The sequence below is a fragment of the Mastacembelus armatus genome, chromosome 16 (genome assembly GCF_900324485.2).
Source record: "Mastacembelus armatus chromosome 16, fMasArm1.2, whole genome shotgun sequence".
Lineage (NCBI taxonomy): Eukaryota > Metazoa > Chordata > Actinopteri > Synbranchiformes > Mastacembelidae > Mastacembelus > Mastacembelus armatus.
The window spans coordinates 10,326,840-10,351,268 of NC_046648.1; the positions used below are offsets into that span (position 1 = coordinate 10,326,840).

The window sequence follows — 24,429 nt, forward strand, 5'->3', positions numbered from 1 at the left end:
ACTCGGGTACTTGCTGAAATATTCGGTAGAATACTCGACTCCAAAAATAATCGATAGCTGCTGCCCTTCATTGTCTATTCCATGTCAATGCATGCCAAAGAACACACAAAGAAAGCTGGAAAGAAAGGATTTAAGTACATCAACACTGTGAACTATAGTAGGTTACATGGCTATAGGCTGTCAGTTTCCTGACAGAAAAATAGTGGGGGAAATCAACAAATCAACAGATTTCCCACTGCAGATGTTACTTTGCAATAGCACAAGGAAGCTCACTTATTTTTGAGCTGGTGGAGTGTTTACCCTTGAGTGTATCTGTCTGGACAATACAGGTAAGACTGTAAGACTGTGAGGTAAGACTGCTTCTAATTCCCAACAAACTTTACAGTTTGAGTTCAGTGACCACTGCCATCTGGGCTTTTCCTTTAGAAAACCTCATGAACAACCTTTCTGAGTTTCAGCAAACTTCTTGCAGGAAATGTTCTGGCTAGTTAGTGACTCAGCCAAGCTTTCTACCTCCTGATTAGTACGGCCGGCCATTTCCTTTAATTGGGATTCTGAAGAAAAGAAAGCAGACATATAAATGACTAAATTGGCTGGCTTCCCAGCAGTTCCGGCTCCAGGAGAGCACACAGTTACTCAGGAGAAAGGCTGTGATGGGGCCAGCTCCTTAACTCATCCTAAGCTCCACCAACTTCTCTCCTTACCAGTCCTGGAATCTATCTTCACTCATCTTCAACAACACTGTCATATAAGGCTGTGAAACCTGAGCCAGGAATGCAGCAATATAATGAAAATACTTCACTGCAGAGAAACTTTTTCACTTTGTTACAGTTCAAAAGTGCTTGTAGCAAATTTCTCATTCAGCCTTCCATAAAACAAGTTCTGTTCAGGACTGATTACAGTATCTGGATTCACAATTATGCTGTAAAAGCATCAACATGTGTCTGGCATCTTGACATTGCAGTCAGTCAGCTATGGGTAGTGTTTAGATTAGTGTCTCCCATCATTTTTTGATATACTGCTAATAGCTGAGAGTAACCTTTAACAAGAGTTCAGATGTAGAAAAAAGGCCCTTTTTCAACAAGAACCTAAGACCACATAACTTTCTTTTAACATCAATGTCCAACCCTAATCTTATTATTATTATTATCTTATTATTAAAAAGTACTTCCCTGAAAGCAGGGTCTATGGAAGAAAAAAGCACCCAAAACAAAAAATCTTACATTTACATTTCACATCTTTAAGCAGCAACAAGTCACAAAGATTTGAATGTAGCAAGGGTTTAAACTACCCACAACACCAGGTTCTAGGGAAGAAAGAATGGCAGCACTCTTATTCTCATTTGTCCCATCATGTTGAGCCAACAAAGATAAGCAAATGTTACAAAATTTTTGGAGAGAGAGCAGTAAAGCACTCGGGAAGAGACTATGCCGTCAGGTTTTTTGTCGAGCATTCCAGTGCTATTTGGAACAGGGGGTATCAACAGGGGAGCCTGCGACATAGTGGAACAACACTTTAAAGCACCTAAAAGGATGCTGAACCCTTAAGACTAGGAACTGTCACTTATATATTGTACCGCCTGAATGAAATTACATTTGTCCCAAACAAATGGTTACTGAGCCATGCTAGACTACAGTGGGAGAAGAGAAAATTATGGGGAATTGCTGCGATGCTACAGATGTGATAGCAACCTCAAAAGGAGACATTATGCCTGTAGGACGACATAAAACAAAACCTAAATAGAGGAAAATACTTTTCTCCCACTTATTTCTTGAATTTACTAAAGTAACTATTGAATTAGATGCTCTGGCTATTGCTTCTTTGTTATGAGGATTTGGCCCTGTATCCAGACAACACGAGATACACAAGATACCCTGATACTCCACTCCTCCTGTTTCAGCTTTCTTCCATATTCTCATTCTCTCTTTTTGCTGACAGCCTGGTCTGCTATCATCCCAAGGAGCTTCATATGGCCCTGCAGAAAGCCTCCCAGTGCATCCACGACATGCTGCCACAGATGGTAAATGGCCTGTCGCTGTCTCTCTCCCTCGTCATCCCACAGCGCCCACATTCCATCCCTCTGGGTTCTGAAAAGTGTGTTACAAATTTGCCCAAAGTGGGAAGACATATTGGAGAGTGAGCAGAAAAATGCTGCAGTAGAGCATCCCATCCATTAGACCAGTAAACATCAGCACCCATTTCACCACCACAATGGAAAAGCAACCTATTAGCACAGAGGAGATGATGGTAGCAGTGGTGGTGGGGTGACACTACTGATGTTGTTTCATGCAGAAGGCAACATTGTGAATTTGTTGCAAAACTGCAGGGGCTAAACACACACTGCCTTCTCCATTTTTTTCCACTACTTCCTTCCTATCCCCAGAGTCTCTCGTCACATCCTCCCCATTGAGAGACAGAGACTCGGGGGGGGGGGTCATTACTTTGAAAGCTGTCATGCTAGCCTGAGACCTCATCATCACCTCGCAATCCCCAAAACAAAAACCACAACACACACACTCATACACATGCCATGCAAGCGTGTGACTGCAAACCAAATCTGTCCTTTAAATGCACATATGCTGACATGCCTGCACATCAGCACACATCAGATCGTAGAGTATTACATCTGTCTGGGGAATACTGTTCATGCCCAACCACACAAACACGCACTAACAGAAACAACGCATCCGAAGCAAGAGAGGATGGGGGGAGGGAGTAATGACAAGGGATGCAGGACAAAATAAATACCACCTCAGTGTACCTCTTACCTTCCAGGAGGAAACAGCTCACCTGGATCCCTCTGAAGAGCAGACAGAACGCATTCAGGCCAGCCGCTCTCCCTGCAAACCAGCTCAAAACATCTCCCTCCCTCTCTCTTTCTCTCTCATTCTCTGTCTCTCTCTCTTCCCTCTCTTCCGCTCCCTTCACAAGCTGGAAATGATGAGACTGTACTATAAGCAGAGGGGGGCTGTGAAATCTGAGGCAGCGGAGGGTATTAGAAAGCAGCATTGTTTCTGGCTGACAGCCCTGGGAGACTGAGAGCTTGTGGCTCATGAGGGGCAAAGGGGGGTCTTGGGGGGCGGGGGAGTTTGGTTATGGGTGTGATGCAGCAGATGGAAGACACAAAGTCGGTCTGCGAGGACATCCCAAAATCCTGGAGGACACCCACAAGATGGTACAGCCCAGAGGAGTTTAAGGAAGCAAACCATGTCTGCAGCACCAGCAACTAGCAGCTGAGGCTAAAGTGTGAATTTGGGCTGAACTAAGCAAAGGAAAGACAAGCTGCGTTAGCCTGGGCTTGTGTGGTCTGCCACACTGCACTGCAACACCTCATATGAAATGTGAAACCTGGATTTCTGGCCAGCACGAAGCATATCCTATTGCTGCAAGATGCAAAGATAACATAAGAGCAATGCAGTCAGATATCTTCATCACACCATCTTCATCAACTAAAACCTCATACTGGAATATTGCCATGTTCACTATCAGTAAAACTGTGGATTTCCAAATAAGGCAGGAGAGAGCCATGAATATCTTGCAGCACCTCCTGGAGCTTACTCATGGCTTCCACCTAACTTCAAGAGGAAATTCAATAACCTGCACACTTTGATTTACAGCAAATAAACTGTAGACTATAAAGAATCATCTTAATAAGCCCTAATAACGTGTTCCGATACAAGACATTGCCCAATCGGAAGGTCTCAGTGCACAATATTCAAGCAACCTGTAGTACATGCACTAAAACTTTACAATAATAAATGCATTAGCTTAAGTACTTTAAAGGCACATAACAATCGACTCCTCTGGACTCTCTAGGTTCTAGTGACGTGCACACAGTTCCCGAAAGTCACAGAGATGCAGTATTTTTTCCACTGTTATGTTAATAAATAATACATTTTATGTTAGCTTTAGTTCAAGCAGTTAAAGCCTGCCCAGTCCTCTCACTGACATTTTGAAAATCTGCCACAGTGGAATTTAGGGAAAGAAGGAAATGCCAGGGGCCATGGATCAGCTTTCCCAAACTACTGTATGGGGAAGGACCATACATATGGTGCATATTCATTCTATTAAAATTCGAGCACAGCACACACACATTGCAAATGCACATCATTGCATTAGTGCCAATGGATAACCATTTTTTGACTCACTGTACCATATCAGCATTCATAATTCATTCATCGGAGTGACACCAGTTATGGTTGTAAACATGTAGTATATTATTCACTTGTATTAGACACACCGCAACACCTTGTGTTATGCATACAAACCATGACAAGCTGTCTAACTCCAGTTTCAACTACTGAGAAAATTCTCTGCAGTCTTTGTTCTTCAAATGTAATATTCTACATTTTAAATTCATTTGTGGAGGGAGAAATGCACATGTTTGTAGATATACAATATATGTAGTGACACTGGCATCAGTGACTTGTTGACCTGAGATCTGCCTCATGAAAATGAAGATCTTCCACCATGGTAACCTATGCACTGTGGTTAAAGTGCCAAATCAGATAGCAGGACCTCATAATCTACTTGTGAAATTTGTGCTACTTCGAGTAAACTCACCTCAAGCGCACCTTAATTGCACTGAATTCTTTCATGGAATTCCTGACATTGCATTAATATTACATTACAGCTGCTCTGAAATGCATTATAGTGAATAGAAAGTCTTTCCATAGATTGTGTGACTGCTGATGTAATACCCACTCTGCTTCTGTTGTTAATATGCTGTTTTGAGCTTTAATTAATATTCCTCTAGGTTATTATAAAAAAAACAATATGGATATAAATTTAACAAATTAACACATTCTCAATTAAAAAAACATAAATTACAGACATGACACATGAGCATAAATCAAACAAATAAATATATAATCTGATCAGGTTGCTGTACTTGCATTTATCCTGTCATACATAATCCATTTAGAAAATTGATTATTACTACTGATGATAGAATGATTGGTGTACCTCTACTCCCTGCTGTATGCTATTTATGATCTTGTATACTATATCACAGGCAGTAATTTTCAAACTGTATATATATATGTATATACACTCACAAATTAATTTAGCTCAAACTTAAGCACCTGAAGGGACATGCTTTAATAACCAACTTTCAAAGTTAGAAACCTAAGAAGGAACAGTTCAACAGGAGCTTAACTGCAGTGTTTTAGGAATTTGTTAAATTTATTATGTAAATGATGCTCTACAGATAATTCCTTGTACCATGTAACTTTTGGTAAAAAAATAGAGGAAAGCAGAACAGAGAAGGAAAGAAAAACAGAATGAAGAACACAGTCCAGCAGCACTGCAGAGAAACAACTTGATTATCTTGCTTCACCTTTTTTTTTATTTTTTATTATGTCATTTCTGCTAACAACCACTAGGTGAAGTCAGATGAATAAATATGAGAAATCCTTTAAAAAGACCATATATATATATATATATATATATATATATATATATATATATATATATATATATATGTTAAGAGAGAGAGAGAGAGCAAGAAGGAGAGAGAGAGAAACTTAGTTATAATCATTTCAAGTATAATTGAATATAAGAGCACAGGAGTAGTGTGTCACAGTGATTAAACATGCATATATTTTGAGTATACCTCTAAAACCTGTTTCCTCAAGTCATCAGCATTGTCAGCGCTCACAGAGGAGAAGCTGCCTCCCAAATCATGTCACGCTCTGTCATGCTACAAAATACAAATCATCTGATAAAGGAGACTTTCCCTTTGTTCACATTCTTCACTCCTCTTCTGTTTTTCCTTGCTCCCTCTTTCTCTCTGCCATGGATGACCTTGACTGACAGGCTTGTTGCTACAGGAACCACACCATGTCTATTGTGTTGTGTTGAGGCAGGATGGTGTGAAATCCACAATCAGATGGCCCAGATTGGATCTAAACTAGAATCGATTTCTAAGCCACTGCAGAAAGCAATCAGTTAAAACCATAAAAACTTCAGAGAAGATTATTTGCATTTTAACAGGGTTTAACTCTGTAAACACATACACAAATGTGTGCAAGCATGTTACAGAGCAGTGGGGGGTGGAGAGGTGCCTGTTGGTCATTCATTATTCAGCGTTGAACACAAAATGCTCTTCCAGTTCTGGTCCAGAAGCAGATTAAACACACACACAGACACACATGCACTGTATACAGGCCACTGGGGTGACTGGGGGGTCCATCGGGGGTAAGAGATGAGAAAGGGCAGGCAGACGACAGAGCTAACAGGAGCCAACAGCCTGCCTGAATGTGTGATGAGTAAAGAATGACAACGTCAGCTAGAAGGAGCAGTTACGGTACATTCAGAGGCAGACAGAGTCTAGAACACAGTCTTTAGACCAAAGGAATGAAAGTGATGTAAAAGTTCTGCGTGTCAAAAATGTATTTGCCAAGACAAGTGATAATTAATTTGCATATTGTATTGTGTCCAACTGACTGCTAATAGTTTTTAATATGTGTAAGAATAAATAACTTTTCCAAATATGAAACATTGTATGCCTGATAGGATACCCTGTACACATGACCCTGTCATGTCCCCTTACTTCGTATTAAAGAGAAGCTTTGTGGCAATGCCTTGAATCAGTTTTCTGAACCTGACTGGACTGCACAGAGCCCAGACGTGAACCCTATCCTACATGCTTAGGACGAACTGGAACACTGTCCGTGGGCCAGATCTGTGTTGGACCTCAGTGATGCTGGCCCACTCAAGTCTTGGCCCAACAGTACTGTTAAATGCAGAGTTAGTGTTTCCCTATTATGCCAGCATGGAAGTGCTAGAAGGTTACGATTTCAAATCCCGTTCCAACCTGGGCTCTTTCTGTGTGGAGTTTGCATGTTCTCCCCTGTGTCTGCATGGGTTTTCTCCAGGTACTCTAGTTTGCTCCCACACTCCAAGGACATGCTGGTGTGACTGTGAGTGTTTATGTCTATGTGTCAGCCCTGTGATAGACTGGCAATCTGTCCAGGGTGCATCCCATCTTTGACTCCAGCCCCCTTGTGATCTTGAATTAGACTAAGCGGTATAGAGAATGAATAAATATCTGTGTGAATTAAACAAAGCCGTTGATTATTGGGCAATTAAAGCTGCAGGTAAGTGAACTTTTTTGCCTTTGCACAGAACATGCTAGGTGTTTTGATAGCAAGCTACCAGATTTTATGCTAAGCTAAACTAACAAGTTGCTGGCTGTAATGTCACTGTACCCAGCAAGGAACAAATAATCATATTGTCCGTAATGTTGGAGTATTTCTTTAAGAAAATAACAAACACTGGACTTGTTCTTGTCAATCGATTGGAACTTTTTTGCAAGATATAGTTTGTGCATCTGAGTTGTTGCAACATTAGTACTGTTTTATTATTAAAGTTTTAGATACATATACTTTAGGCTATACTGTATAATGCTCCTGCAAAATGTGTGTTTTCATTTTAGGTAGCCACTGGATTTCATTTGTTTTAGTTAAGTTTAAAATCAGATTTAAATCAGATTGGTTCGACCAACATAATCATCATACTACATACTGTATAGTGTATCATTTCAAGTCTAAAATTCTTGTACTGTATTTTTAAAAGGAGTTTGATCTGTGATAGTTGACAGTTGAATGATTATCACTATTAGTATTATTATTTTTACAGAAACATGACTTTAAATGCCTATATTGTCATCTGTGAATCCCCTCAATATATGTATGGAATTAGCTACACTATGTAATAAAAGTGTACTCTTCAACACAAGATGCACTGTTTTTAAGTGGCTGATGGAGAACACTACTGAAGTGTGCAAACAGTCAAAGGCCACAGACTGCACATAATCCAACCACTGAGATCTCAGGCCTCATTAAACAGTAGCTGGCGTGCTGGGAGACCCATATTGATTTATCCATCAAAGACTAATTTCAGTGGAATTTGGTCCTTTAGTTGGTAACCCAGAGCTCAGATGTGGAGCAGAAACAGGTTTGATTGAACAGAGACCTGTTTTCTTCTGAGCTTGCTCATATTCCTGTGTCTGCCCTGACCTGACTAACCCGAGGCACTTTAATGTCATCTGCTTTAACTGATATGGCTGCTAGAAATCTGATAGTATTATTGTCTATACTATTATATTATTGTCTAAGGTTAAACATGAGAGAGAATGAGATTATTATATGAGAATGCTTATTATATTTTTTTTTATTATTTGTCATTATATATAAATTACCATACTGTATAATAAAAAAATCTGTAAAATAATATTACAAATAGTAATATAATAAACTCCTCCTGCAGTATTAATAGGGCCTATGAATATAATGTAACTTAAGTGCTTAAAAAAGCAAAAACAAGACTATGTGAAATAGTATGGAAAATACTTCAGAGGAAATGTAAGAGTGAACAGAATCAAATCATCACCAGCTACAGTATATGTTCACAGTTAAAGCAGAAAGGTCTTTGCTGAGCTGCCATCAGCTTTGTGTTTAGTCAGTAAGTTCAGCAGAACCAAACTGTCAGAGAAGCTGGACATCATTACCAGGAGGTAAACCTGACCTAGAAAAACCCAGAGGCAGGTCAAGCTCCATTGTCTATTTAAAAGAGCCTAGTGTGCCCACAGTCACAGCTGAATCAATCACTGCCTGCATAGTATAACTGTCTGTACACCCTGTATGGGCACAGGCACACCAAGTTGTGAAACACATTCTAGGAGATTCTATCAAGCGTGTATGATGGAATATCAGAGTGTGTTTCAGCCTGCTGCTGACCTTGACTCCCCACTGTTAATTAAAAAAAATGCTCAGAGGCAACAAATTGGTACCTACCTCTCGAAAAAATGTCCCAATCGATTGACAAGGACAAAAGCGAATTATGCCGCAGAAGCACCATATCCACTTAACACTGGCCATGACGGAGAAGTGAATGACCTACAGAGGATGAAGCGCCCAGCTGTTGTTCTTAGCGCTCCAGCTGCTTATATGGGTTTCTGTGTCTGTGTGTGTTTATATGCCCATGTGTGCTTGTGCATGTGGACAAATGTTTAGTGATATTCACACCCCTGCCTGGCCTAAATTCCCATAGAACTCGGATAACACATCTGTATGCTGTCCTTCCCTCCCACCGTCTGTACTGTATTATGATTTAGGATCCTGCTGATGCCCTTGGCTTCTCTGCAGAAGAAAGAAAGTCTCTACGTTGCCCCTTTATCACTTTGTGATGGTTATTTTGCAGGACACTCCACATCGCCTTCCACCTCTAGGCCCTGTAGATCAACTGCAAATCAGACCAAATTACAGACACATGGTGACTCAGAAATTAAAATTGTTTATTGGAAAACATTTTGTCTCATGAGCTCAGCGTTGAAATTAATTTAGGGCTGATTCATAAAACAATAGGTCAGCCTGAGGGGATGAGCCTTCAGACAATTAGTTCTTCATATTCGTGGTCAAACAGCTCATCAGTCAGCTGTTTGCTCGCCATGAGGGATAAATTGCAGCTTTGTGCTGCTGACAAGCATCAGAATGCAAATCAGCAGGAAGATACAACACAAGCACATGACTGCTGCAGAATTTAAAGAAGCACTATAATCCCTATTCATCACTAAGATCACTGCTCCTGGCGCTCAGTTTAGTGCTTACATATTACTGTAGTGAACCTTCAAAAAGTGCCAAAGTCTCAAAGCGTATGGTGTTGTAGAAATGTGACTTCTAAAGCCGAACTGACCTTGACTTCATTTAACAAAGCCTTGGAGCTTCTAGGAGTTAAATAAGGAAGATTATTTAGCTGTGGGGACACTCATGCCAACAAAATAGCAAATGATTCTCTTGATGAGAAAACACACTGACAGAAGCACAGACAGGATTAGGGCTTGGCTTGGCCAGCAGATGGCAATGACTCAACTAAAGGTTTGTACAGTACAGCGATGTCTTAAAGATACTAGACACATCAATGCATCAATACTATAAAGTTCAAGAGTGAGGTAAAGCCACATTTGTTGGCCTCATAAATCTGTTAGAATGATCTGAGTGATAGGATCTTTTATTGTCCTGGTCAAGACAATGACCTCCGGCTTGAATAGCATGTACAGGAGAATCAATTAAAATGAACAGTATTGTGTTAAGCTGACAGTAGTAGTACTGTAGTATTGGTAGTACATTAGTAGCAATTGCTTATCACAAGAGAGCAGCAGCATTAACACTAGCCCCAAGAGTGGCAGTAATTGTAGTAGCGTATATGGCACAGTTGTTCAACACAGTCATCTACTGAGTATAGCATGAGTGTTGATGATAATGTAACTAACTGGAGTCTCATGATCCCCTGTGTTTTACTGCATTTTTGTTTCCTGACCATTAGCACCTTGGAGGAAACATGGACACATACACCAGAGATGATATCATTCCTGTCCCACCCTGAAGAGCTCAGAAAACTTTCAATAACAACCTCACAGTTAGGAACTTATTTCATACTTTTGAGCCTCCCACGTATTCACTTATATGCCAACAGAGAAATACACCTCTGCAAACACAAACACAGAAAGTCATCTGTTTTATGTCAAGCTGGCAAAAGCTGGAGCAGGAGGCCTGTTGTCGCTACAGAGGAATCTAAATGTGACTGCAACTTCTTTTAAACCTACAGAAAATTCCTCCAGGTCAACAGTTTAAGCTACTCTTCAATACTGCCTTCTTTAGTCAAGCTGTTTTCACCTCATGGATCCCCCATGTACGACGATTTTAAAGAAAGACAGTTTTTATTTTGTTTGTCAAAAAGTACTGTAGCTATGGCAAAAAAATATTCATTAAAGAGCCTGTTTTCCATTTCAGAACCAGATGAACATTGAACATGTAACCTCTGAAAACATCTGTCATCAAACATATTCCATTTATATTAAATAAATGAACTCAAGACAGAACACAGACTATATAACAAACAAATAACTAACACAAAGACATTAAAAAAATGCTGCTTCAAAAACTAATTGCTTCTGATGTGCCTAGAAACTACGGGGATCTTGGATAAAAAGATGTGTATGGATGGAATAACTGAAGGAAAACAACATCCTTGGGAATATAAATGTAAAGCCCCACATATCCAGCAGATTTCCATTCGAGGGACTAGCCTTGAATCCTCGGGCTTTGGTAGTGGTAAACTGTTGAATGACAAAGTACTTTATCTGCAGCTAGATAAGGGGAGGTTGCAGCCTCCTGCAGATAGCAATGCAGTCACTGAGGATGAAAGACATCCTTTGTTGGCAACCCATTTTCAGCGAGGGAGCCTGTCAACAAAGCAACTATTGCTGGCTCTGCCGCAGTAAAATAAAAAAATAAAAAAGATTGTCATATGGCCGCCACACTCTTCTGTGGGCTTATTATGCTGTTGTGTGATGTGCTGAAGTTAAGTGTGCCCATGCAGTGATATGTGTCAGACAGTGTATCAACTGATGGCAATGGTTTTGCAAAATTTTGCGAAACACATAAGATCACTAAATATGTTTATTGGCCTCTATGTGCTGCCTATTTTGTAAAGCAATGACTAAAATTTGCAGTTTTTATTTCCCACAAAAGCTCTTTACAGAATGTTTTATCTTTATTTGTGCCCTCCAAATGACTTCTTTCTGCTGTATTGTACCAAAGCAATCCACCTGAGAACTGGGAACACTAAACAGACAGACATACATTTCTTTTTTTAGTGGTTGCACTGTATGTCTGTACTTTACCTTTGTGAGTTTGCTCCCCAGTTTAGTTCTTTTGGCTTTATTTATTCCTGGGCCTTTTGGGTCAATTAGACCCACATGTAAATGTCCTAAGTAACACAGTGAAAGTCAGTGGCTGGTCATTTTGAAAATTTATCAAATTTTTAATGTCCACTTTCTTTCATTAAACATTTCAGAAAAGCCTTGGAGTTAATTATTATGGCAATGTGAGATTAGATTGTCTTAGACATATTCTTGCCCTTATGTTATTATACTGATAGATAATTAATGGGACTATTATGTATTTGAAGCCGTTATAATACTGACCCTTATGATTCACAGTGGTATGCAAAATGCAAACCAATACACATATCATATTTGATTTTACTAACTGCTTAATTACAAGTCCATTTAATCAGCATTCTGCAGTCTTGTCAGCATGTGATGCAGTGCTGATTAAATATTCAGACACTGACATTTTGTGTGTGTGTGTGGCACATTTGTTGAGTGTCTGGGGGCCACCAACACGTTATCCACATTCATGCTTGTTTCTTTGATTTAAATGAGGTTTGAATGAAGAGACCGCCACCATCATTCAAGGGTGATTAGATGCTTTAATATAGGCACCAGCTGCTGCACACCATTTAATCAGCAGTATCAACAAGAGAACTGAGTGCCTCCGGCTCTGTACAGCTATACCCAACACCTACAGGAGTCTCCCTGCTCTCATTGTTCCTCACTTAACACACCGTTCTGTGCATTACCATCTCACTTCTTCAGCGGCATCACAATATTGAACTAAACGCATGTAAACATGCATAAAATAAGATGGTCAAGTTCAGCATATTTTTCCTAAACACAAGGAACTCTAGTCATGCATTTAAGTATAAGGTAAACTGGAAATCTGATTATGGAAGACGTGAAGGGGTCTCCAAAGTTATTACAATTCACAACCAACCTCTTATCTGTTCATATTCTCCAATGAATAGTTTTCAATTCAAAAAACTCTAACAGTTTATCTGCAAAGTCATGTAGCTGTGTAACATTAATCCATAGCCTGCAGTGCACAGAGCAAGATACAATGTTCCCGTGTCCCTCTTCCATTTCTGGCCTCCTAAAAATGTCATAGCAGCTCTAAGGGCCTCCTTGGTCTATTGTTGGGGGTGAACTATTGGAGCATAAACAAATTCACACATACCCAAGCTCTCATGAATGTTTGCAGGTACACAGACCCAAACAAACCCCTGATACACACAATGACCCAACCATGACCTCTTTTTCTAATGGCTGTTGTAAAAACCCCATCCAATTTCAGAAAAGAAAAGAACAATACTCTGTCAAAGAGAAGAACTGGTTTTCGTTTTACTCTAAAGGTCAGAAAGCATGATTTTATTTCTCCTTTCTCCTCCCACACCTTGGCCATTCATTAAAGGCAATATTTATCTTGACATTTGAGGCTGACATCAATTCTTGCTTGCTGCAGGATAATTCAGCAATAAAAAAAAAACTCAAAGCAAGCCTGAATTCTGCCATGTAAAATAAAAGGGCAGAATGAGTTTGGACTGTCAATATGTCTAGCACCTTGAACACTGTTTGCCTAATTGAAGGTGATTTTGAGCAGCTGTGTTAAACATTGAAGTTGTTTAAATATTGCATATAAAGGTTGCAATAAATTTACTGCCTTTGGTTCGACCAGGAAATTTGGAAAGAGGTTTCATTGTCAGGTGTCATATTTGCACATGCAAAAGTAGTCCTCCAAAAATGATAAACCTATACTGTAGCTCATTTTAGACATTTAAACAAAAGACACTGCTACTTTTCAGTTGTGCTATATTTTGCTTTGTATAGCCAAATGATTCGCAAATAAAGAAAACATGACACATTTCTTCTGTTGAGCGTAATGAACATTATAGGCCAGCAAAAAATGTAGATATTCAGTCTCAGTTCACATAAAATCTGCAAGGATAATGAGCATTCTGCATGGCTGTCATCCTAACCCACTAAACTTACAACATAACCATCAGGCTGATTCACAGTCATATTCTATTCCTATTACCCTTCTTATGTTTCATTTCCTGTAATCACCTTCCTTTATCACTTTTTTCTGGTGCACAGTCAGGGCACATTTCCTGCCAGCACACACCAACAACACTTAACTACACAGCATATGGGAAAACTCTACAGCCTTCAGCATGATGGATGTGACATCACATCCAACACCATCATCACAGCGTGCTCCAACGACAGCAGATCACCAGGCCAGCTCCAGATCTCTATTTGCATTTTAATACAGCAGCAATATTTAATCCATTAGGGTTTCTCCAGGGCCGATTAGTGGAGGGTTAATTAAAGATGCGATTAGACCACTCAAAATGTATAATTAGATGCTATCCCTGTGCCTGTGCTAACAGTCAGGGCCTCATGCTGGCTATAATGGCAGAAAAGACAGATCTATTAATATACTCAATACTACATCTCCCAGAATTACCTCTTCAGGATGCTGTGGCAGGTGTAAGTGATGGGAGAAGAAGCCTTGCTAATTTACACAGACAGTGCTAATCCTCAGATTCAGGGGAAAGCTATAACAAGTGATATTAAATTACTCTTCAATATGGAGTCCTCCAGATGGAGGAGTGAGCTGAGTGAGCACATGGAGGGTTAAAAAAGTCTTTTAGTTCATTTGAGCTCAGCCATCATGCTCAGACTGGGAGAATTTCTGACCGAGCACTCGCAAGATAACACACAGATTAGCCTCCAACTGTCACAAATCAGACTGACAGAGCCAAATAAACATATCTAGTGGCCACATGCGAATTGCGACAGTCAGTCAGTCAGGATTAGCAAGTGCAGTGGTCATATGGAGGAAAACACATGCACAGCACTCAAAGTTAATGAGTTCACTGAAGCTCAAAGTCTTGATGTTAAAATAGGGCTCATGGAATGGGAAAGCGTATATTTAACCTTGAGTCGATATATGCATTTACTCATATTTAAGTTCCTAATCTTAGCTTAACCCTCACCACTCTGTTCCAGACCTCTGCTACAGGCCGTACGGTCAGATATGGAAAATCTGGACAATAGATTAAACATTTTTTTATATCTTTGTCACTAAACAGAGGAGGAAAATTCAAATTTAGGGAAGACAACCTTGTTGGATCTGAGTTGGGGCAAACAAGCAGCACCAACCGTGACTTACTGTAATGAGACATGCCAATCAAGTACACATGCCCTCTTCTTTAAGCCTCAGTGGTGCATCCAGGCAGTTCCAGGCACTTGTAAAGCTGGAAATGTCTAAGTAATAAAATAATAAGGGTCTATAGTGCTTTTGGTACCAGCGCTGGAAAGGCACGAATGCTGAAAATATTAAAAAATATAAATAGTGACTTATCTGAGTAAAATAAAATTAAAAGAGTATGCCACTATTAACACCATTCTCTTTTACTCTTTAGCCAACATACTATGGAAGGAGAATTACTTCTACTTCTCATTAACATCAACTTCTATAATGCAGATTTTCTATTCAAACTTAAATAGGCTAATCATTAACTGGTCCCAAGTCCATTTTGACTATCTGTCATCAAATATCAGTGTTCCCTCATACCTGTCATACAGCACTACAATGGGTGCTAGACTGACACAAAACAGCCCAGGTCTATTATTATTATTATTATTAAATTTTATTTTGTATCAAGTGATTTATCAATTTCATGACTGTTCGACTTGGTTCTGTGCTAGGACCAGTTCTATTCACCTAATACGTGCTTCCTTTAGGCAATGTTATTAGGAAGGATTAATTACCATTGTTATGCAGATGACATTCAGATGTATCTATCTATGAAACCTGATGAAACAAATGAGTTAAACAGATTTCAAGCATTTCTAAAGGACATAAAGGCCTGAATGACCAGTAACTTTCTACTTTTAAATTCAGAAGAAAACAGAAGTTATTGTATTTAGGTCTAAACCCTTCAAAAATAGCTTTTCTAACAATACATCTACTTTCAATGGCATAGCTTTGGCCTCCAGAACTATTGTGAAAAAACTTATTTTGGACCAAGATAATTCACACATAAGAGAACTCTCTAGAACTGCCTTCTTTCACTTGTGCAATATTGCCAAAATCAGGAACATTCTATCTCTAAAAACTAGGCTAGATTACGGTAACTCATTATTATCAGGATGTCCCAGTAACTCCATAAAAAGCCTTCAGTTAATCCAGAATGCTGCAGCCAGAGTCCTGACAGGAACTCGTAACAAAGATCATATTTCTCCTATATTAGCTTCTCTTCATTGGCTCCCTGTAAATTGGCTCCTTCTCCTCACATAAAAATCCCTTCATGATCCTAAAGACCTCATAGTACCATATTAATCCCAGTAGAGCACTTTGCCCTCAGAGTGCAGGTCTACCTGTGGTTCCCAGAGTTTTCAAAAGTAGAATGGGAGGCAGAGCCTTTAGTTATCAAGCTCCTCTCCTGTGGAACCAGCTCCTGGTCTGGGTTCAGGAGGCAGACACCCTCTATATATTGAAGGCTAGACTTAAAACCTTCCTTTTTGACAAAGCTTATAGTTAGGGCTGGTTCAGGTGACCCTGAACCATCCCTTAGTTATGCTGCTATAGGCCTAGACTGCCTGAGGACTCCCCATTAAGTATTGAGCTCCTCTTTCCTTTTCCCTCCTTCTTTTTCTATCTTTTTCTCCTCTCCTCCCCCTCACATGTATATGCCACCATTGAATGTCGCTTTCTCTCTCCCGTAGATTGTGCTTGCTTTCTCTTTCTCTCTTTCTGTCCACTTTCTCTGTCCTCTCTCTCTCTTCAAGTGTCCCTGGTCCTGGAGCTGTATATATTGCTGGTGCAGTTACTGGCCCCACCAACCTGCAGTGTCTATTTGTTGTTTATTGTTGCTGTTCTTTTCTCTCTGCTCTATCCACTCACCCCAACCGGTCGAGGCAGATGGCCGCCCAAACTGAGCTCGGTTCTGCTGGAGGTTTTTTCTTCCGTTAAAGGGAGTTTTTCCTCTCCACTGTCGCCAAGTGCTTGCTCATAAGGGATTTGACCCTATACAAATAAAACTGAACTGAATTGAATTTTTATGGACTACATTATTTAAAACTTTGGTAGAGCAGGGGGGAACAAATATTCAAGTGTAACTCTGTAAATGTGTTTCCTTTTTAAAAAAGAAAATGTACATTGATAATGTTATAGGAGTACATCAGTAAAACAGTGGAGTATTTTTTTTAAAAGCCACATTAATCAATCAAATTGAAAATATTACGGTAATGGCAATAAATCTACTGTAGAGCACTTTGTGTCTTTCAGCTTCTTGTTTTGGCGTCACAGCCTGTAACTTCACTGCTTTGTTTCGGTCTCACTGCTCTCACAGTCTCATCTCCAGGGGGGTAGCTGTCTTCAGAGAAAAAGCTCAGATAAACCCAGTGAAAAATACAAGCTCAGCACCAAACTCCAAATGCATACTAATGTTGCTCTGTGTTTGATGAATGTCTAAAGTGTCTTTTTCATTAGTCCATTTCCTGAATCTGAATTCAATGGTCTCATAAATACAACTGATTTGGTCAAGAGGTTTATAACTCATGGTCGGTTATACGGATATACAAAATATGAGCTCGATCCTAATCTTTATTCAGTTCTAAACCTAATCTTCATTGTTATCTTAGAGCTAACAACAAGTCCCTTGGCTAATTCATAGGCAGCTTCTCAAAAACTAGAAAAACATTTTAAACAAATGTAAGGGCACAAACACACACACACACACACACTCAAGTTATACAAAAATAAATGAGAAATCATGGCTCTGTATTTCTCTCCACCCTGGTGTGCTCAGCCACAGAAGGGGGTGTGGAGTGCTGTTCGTTTGGCAGCTGCATCATGTGGTGCAACCCTGCACACACACACAAACACAAACACACACACACACACACACACACACACACACTAACCAGGAGAAAGACACATTCATGGGTATCTTTCAATATTGAAGTTTACCTCAGAATAAAGGAAAGAAACAAGAAAAGAAGAGCTCAGAGGTCAAACAAAAGGGAGAAAAAGGAATCAAATACAGACCTAGAAAACTTGATCCGGCCCTGCAGTGGGATTTGGTAACTACCCTTAGACCGATAAACACCAATGTCACCTTGGTATATAACTAAAAGCTGATTTCCTTCAGTGTGGTCCCTCTTTGACAAAAGAAGATCCTGCCTGACCACAGGCAGTATAAAAAAAAAGCCACTTTATTTATTCTTTACATTTTTTACAAAGTGTGCTTGTTGGGATGGTGAATCTTTACAAAAAAAATTTAATTTTACTTTCTCATAATGGTAAAAATACAAGTTTATAAACCTTTTGAAAGGCAACAAATCCTCTAAGTCTAAACAACCATAGTAGCTACCTGATGTTCCCGGATAATGATCATATCATATCATAATATCTGGGCTAGGCATTTATGAAAATTAATTGCAAAATATTTTAAAAATATAAGAATGTTTCTATTTTCAAGAGCATATAAGCAGATCTAAACAGAAACAGAAATGATGAAGAAATTACTCTACCAGTTTTTTTTAATAAAATGTTAGAAAAAAGAAAAGCTGTCTATCTTTCCATCATTCCTTTTCAAGACTTTAGAGTTTACTATCACATAAGACAAACCTCACAACCTTTAATAAAATGACTATCAATTAAACTAAAATAGGTGCATTAGTCAATTGTTACTGATTAAAGATCAAACTCAGCTCTCAAATGTGTTTATTTTTCTTGATATTTTTTTTATAAAGTTAATTAGTGCTACTGTGTATCTGTTAAAAAAAACTGCTGCTGATATCACACATTAAATGCAGTGCTATCTGCAAAAAAAAAAAACTCATTTACACATCAAATGTCCTGATACAGGTTTAGGAACTAGGAAATGAATTTGCTAAACTGGAAGCAGCAGTACAAGCAAAAACAATAAAATTGCTTCAAAATATAGTGGCAGTTCTAGTATAAATCCATCAAAATCACAAACCCTGCTGATAAACCTTGGTAACTTGACCACCCTGAAACAGAACATAAAACCCAGGCAGTGCTGCTGCATACCTGGCTGCCTCGGATGCCAACACTCAGGGGAGCCCTTACAGTGTAGTCCAACAACATTACAGTATATCAGGAACACAGCAGTTTCATCTATTGCGTATGCACATACATCGCATAAGTCCCAACAGAACTACACTGCAGTACTTGGAATACATTTCAAAGGTGTAAATGTGATTAGTGATCATATGTCTTCTACAATAAACTCCATTAGACATTCAACACTGCGGTATGTTCAGGGGACGGCTACCTCTAAGCAAGTGCACGAGTCAACAGTTGCTGATGACAGCACAGAGCACCCTCAGGTCTGCGAGATGACAAATTCTCCTCTACACTAATGCTGCTACAATCAATCAGACACTGATTGTGTCTCCATAGGCCTGATGGGAGAGAGCCAGGTATCTGCTGAACGCCAAAGGACTGGCACAGGATCAAGCATACAGCTGAGGCAGCAGTATACTTACAAGAAGGTCAAGCTGTCATGTGTTCAAAAGAAAAAAAAAAAAGTAAAATACTTCAAATTATTAAGCTTTAAATATATCCTTAAAATCATACCAAAGAAAATATTTTCTTACGGTGTTTCTCTGATCAAATCAAGAGTAACCTCACTCTGACTCAAGACTTAGGCATTTCTTTTCTACTAAATCTGAGTAGTATAAAGAGGCTTGTATTAGAAGCACAGCGTGAGGGGATGTGTGAATTCCTGGCTGTGATTACTGCCACACAATTCTGAGAGCAGCACTCGTATGCCAGTCAGAGTGCGACCTCACACAATCACACATCCAAGGAGTATAAAAAAGGAGCGAGTGAACAAAAAAAAAAAAAAAAACCATAGACAAGTGTTCCCTGCTAATCTCTTTTGCTGTAAGGTATGGTTTGTTCTAACCCCCCAGCTGTAAGCAGGCTGACGTCGTGCCACCGGCTGGTAAATGTTGTGTCTGAGATATGACAGTAACAATGGCTGTCTGACAATAGCTATCTGACGTGTATTGTGTCTGCAATTAGAGACAGTGTAGAGGCTGTCCATCCTTCAGAAGATACAAACTATGATATATCTAGCGCTGGTGGTGATTTGAGGATGCACACCGCAGTTGTGACGTCCTCCACAATCCAGTCGCAACAAAGGATTCTTGGTTGGAAGCTATTTCTAAGCTGTCTTTCTTCAAGTGGCACAGGCTTCAAGCAGTACCTGTATATGTTTAACTACAAAAGCGTACTGCACCTACAAATGTTACTACTTTCATGGGACAAAATTCACAGCATCAAACATTTCTTGTCGGGCTTGGAAAACAGACAAAACACACCGTATGTGCATGGTAATTATTACAGCACCCTACAACTGATCATAAATGCTTCTCGGGACCACTGGTGCAAAAACAGTCTACAAGCTTTGGTGTACTGTACACAAAAGTACTGCTGACACTTACAGGTTATGTCATTATTGGATATATATGCCATAAAATTTTGACTCTGTGATGATGATGGCATGGATAGTCAGGGGATCACCAAAATTCTTTTCTGAGCAAAGCCTGTGCACTGGCATTACATTTGAAAGTTGTTCAGACATTTCAGTCAATGTGGACCTACTTCAGAATGTATGATTGATACTGTCTAACTACTATTTGTTTTCAAAGACAAATAAATAAATAAAATTCAACCATTCATATTAGAGGTTTCCAGAACTTAGTTATGTCTGTCCGACAACACTCCAGGAAGCCAGGACGTCCAATGAACAAAGCAATTTCTCACATTAATTCAAAATTAATTAACAATAGCAAATTAAAAATTCAAATTAAAAATAGAAAATGTTATTACGTTAACTGTCAATTTTGCTGCCAGGCTTTAAGAAAGCAAGTGTGTCAATCTATGACAAAGCAGACCGAAAAACTGGTTGGATTACTGTTCTATACAACTTTGGTCTTTCATCTTGCCCACACGATGACCCCTGATGATTTTAATGAATTCCCGATTTCTCCTTTAGTACAACAAAGAGGTTGCCATTTCCCAAAATGCAACTTGGGTTAGATGAAAATTTTGGAGAGTCTGATATGTTATACTAGATCCAACTAATGTAGTAGCCTGCATCTAGATATGGATTTGAGAGAAAATCATTCCAAAGCCATCCCATATTTCTAATGGCTATACTATGACTGTCCTATGAACTCTTATCATGACGCCATATGCCTGTCTACTTGTGCACCTGAGGTGTAACCTCTGATGATGAATTTTTCTGCAGATGATGCTGCTAAGCTGCCGATCTGCTAATGTGTCCAAACAGCAGCGAACAGCTGGGAGAGGTAACATTCCACTGCAGTATGAAGTGATGTGAGTGATGGACCAAACGCAGTGTAGGGAAGACTCTAATGTGCACCATGATTTGATCCACTGTGCAGGCTGAACTGCCTCCAAACCACCTTATCCTATTCTCACTCGTCCATCCGAGCTCTTTTATCTCTGACGCTTTTTCTCCTCCTCCTCAGTCATCTCTGATGCTCTTTACCTCAACAAGTTATTGGATTTGTGTCAAGGCTTACATCCCCAGACATGTAGAACATAAAAGCCAACAGAATGATAAACAGAGAGAGCTTTAATCAACACCCGTTTTTTTGTCATTTCAGGAAACATTGTCAATGAGGCGCATTGATTGGAATTTTCCATCAAAACAAACACCAGTAACTGAACTTCAACCACGAAAAACTCTATTTCAAGAGACTCTTTGTTGTTTTACCCTTTGTAGTATTAGGAACTTTTTAGCTAATCTTTTAGACCTTGTTCCTTATAAAGGAGAAGTGATGTTGGAACCACAGAGATGTACAGAGAGGAAAATCCATATATCCACACCCCAAAATGTCAATAAACTGTAATGAAAACCGACCCACCAGATGCTGGCTGCATTTCTGATTTCACCAGGGCTTAATGGTCTGAGAGATGTTTGCTAAATCTGATCAAAAATGTCATTCATCCTGTGAGAAAGTGTCACCAGGGAGAATGCATCAAACATCATGTCAGCCATTTCGTCGACTCTCATACCTCTTCAGCGTCTGTCTCTGTTTAATTTTGTACACCCCATCACAGTTACATAGTGGATATTCCAGGGGTCCAAGGTTTTTCTGAAAGGATCACATTACATTTACATCCACACAAGGAATCAGGTTCTATATTCACAATAGTATCCAACACGTACAATAAAAAAAAAAAAAAACAAAAACAATATGTCATCTGAAGTATAACAAGGAAAAGCACCAAATCTAAACACTGGAGAATCTGGAAGCAGCACATATTTGTCATATTTGATTATCAACCTTTTAAAAAAAACGATTCAATTGTTTACTAATTAATTTACTGACAAATGATGGCAGCTCTGATCCAAACATTTCTCGAGGTATGCACAACTAATAGCAAGTTAAAGATTAAATTAGATTAAAGACACTCGAGGTCAGTGCTGTTCAGGGCTGGATAACGTCAGCTGATTTGTTCTAAATCACAATCACAGCTCTGATTTACAGCTCTGACAGGCTATTTGTCTGTGGTTCATGATTAGTCACAATTGGATACAACCCCAGGTTACTCACACCATCAAACAGAGGAGCAGCAGAGTCCATTGTTAGTTCTAAGTCATAACTAGGAGCAAACTATTTCATATCTTTACATTGTTTTCATATTGGCATTTGGTACATTATCCTTTAAAGCTACTTTGTTTTTATGTTGCAACAATTGTGACCAAAACATGTATTGTAAATGACATTTTACAGCACGGTGGAAAAAGTGGTTAGCACTGTCACCTCACAGGAAGAAGGTTTTGGCTTTGAATCCTGTTCGTCTTTGTGGAGTGTGTCTGTGTCTCCGTGGGTTTTCTCTGTGTACCCCAGCTTCCTACCACAGTCCAAATACATGCAGTTTGTGGTTAGGTTGATAGGTGACTTTACCCATAGGTGTGAATGTGAGTTTTCTCTGTCTCTAAGTGTCTGCCCTGTAATAGACTGGTGATCTATCCAGGGTGTACCTCGCCCCTCACCCAATGTCAGCTGGGATTGGCTCCAGCTCCCTGCAACTCTGGATGTTGCAGGATAAGCAGTAGATGATGGATGGGTTATTCTGTGGTGGACTTTTATTGGCTCACATATACATCAACACAATATACAGTATCTGCAATGACTGATATATCAGCAGATATATCAGCCTGGCCACTTTATTAGTTGGGCTGGAGTACAGTGTTCTAAGCGACTGAAGTGATGGCCAGTGACAAGAGGTTTAATCCAATGATGCCAAGCTGAAAAGGAAATTCACTGGAGCTCATCTGATGTTATATATATATGCAATTCATCTAATTCAGTTATACAAATAGGCCGTTGCATGATATTTGGCTGTCTTCAAAATATTACTTCCAGGCTTTAATGCATAAAATCTGAAATGGTTTGGGTCCAACACTAAATGTAGATGAAGCATTTAAGCAATAATAAAAAATAAAAAAAAAAAATCACAGGGATTTATGTTCTCTGGAACTGATGACAGCATTTTGCTTTTAATGGGTCCTCCAAGGGCTTCCAGTAATTAAGGAACACATTTGTTGCATTAATTTTTGATTCTGACACCAAACACATGATATTATTCAGCTCTAATTGGACGGAGAATGGATAATGAAGTTCGTAAGTGTGACAGACAAAATGGAGAGTGACAAAGAGTCAGAGAAAGAGAGAGACAACATACAAGTGACGGGGAACAAAAGCTTCAAGATGGCTTATAAGAAAATCCTTACTAAAGAAACAGTCATGATGTCTGTCAACTAATAAAGATCCTTGAACAAAACCCGACAATTCCCTTAAGTTGAAAGTTATAGATAATTCTCATGAGACAAATTGCTTCATGACAATAAAATCACATAACAGACGGCAGATTTGTAGAGAGACTCCTTAATAATCGGTCTTCGACAGGCTCTTTCTGTTTAGTACAGCACTTTTAGCAGAGATTTAGATTAAGCTATTCAGGTTTCAGTATCTGTTTCCTTTAAAGACAGAGGCAGATAGATGGAGTGAGAAAGGCAGAAGCTCAGGGAGATCCTCAGATCTTTCATTCATTTGGAACAACTCACATGGGAGCAGAGGTGTCCTTCCATGGTCTGAGAATCTGAATCTTTTTCCTTGAAAACTAAAAATGGCCTTAGTTCACATTTTTTGAGACAATGAAAAATGAAGCTTAGCTTCATGGAGCTATACAGTGAGCTTCAGCTTGCGACATTGGTTTGCCCTCAATACATTCCAATATTTTCAGCTGTTTGTTGGTGGAGACCAAAAATCGAGCTCAAAGAAAGTGATCTATTTGGTGATCCCCAGATCCATTTGGTGTGACTGTAAGCACAAAAGCTGAGGGCTCCTAAAAGCAAGACCGTAACATTATTTTCTTCTCTTCCTTCCAAAAAAATCTACCCATCATCTAACCACATGTAAAAGATGGGTAGATTTTGTCTGTCTTAATAAATCTTTTGTAAGGATTTATGATTTTTGCCCTTTGGTGAATGGGATTCTTTCAACCAGTCAGCTGACTATTTTTTATTTCTTACTAACCACTGTATCAAAGAGAAGCATTAAGAAACTGTTTTTTTCTGCTGCCTAAATACAGTATAGGCTCAGTCCTCTCAGTATGACCATATCTATTATTTAAACAGGCACCTTTCCTATTCACTATGATA

General features: G+C 39.3%; 1 protein-coding gene across 2 annotated transcripts in view; it reads right to left on the minus strand.

Annotated features, from left to right (window-relative positions):
- Window positions 1-24,429, minus strand: part of cdk14 (cyclin dependent kinase 14) — a 150,662-nt gene that overhangs the window by 115,759 nt on the left and 10,474 nt on the right. The window contains exon 1 of one of the 2 annotated variants that reach the window (XM_026293780.1): window positions 2,769-2,884. The exons of the other annotated variant lie outside the window; for it this stretch is intronic. The gene's annotated coding sequence lies outside the window, so the exon portion shown is untranslated. Of the gene's footprint in view, window positions 1-2,768; window positions 2,885-24,429 lie in introns of those variants that run through there. 2 annotated transcript variants of the gene reach the window in all.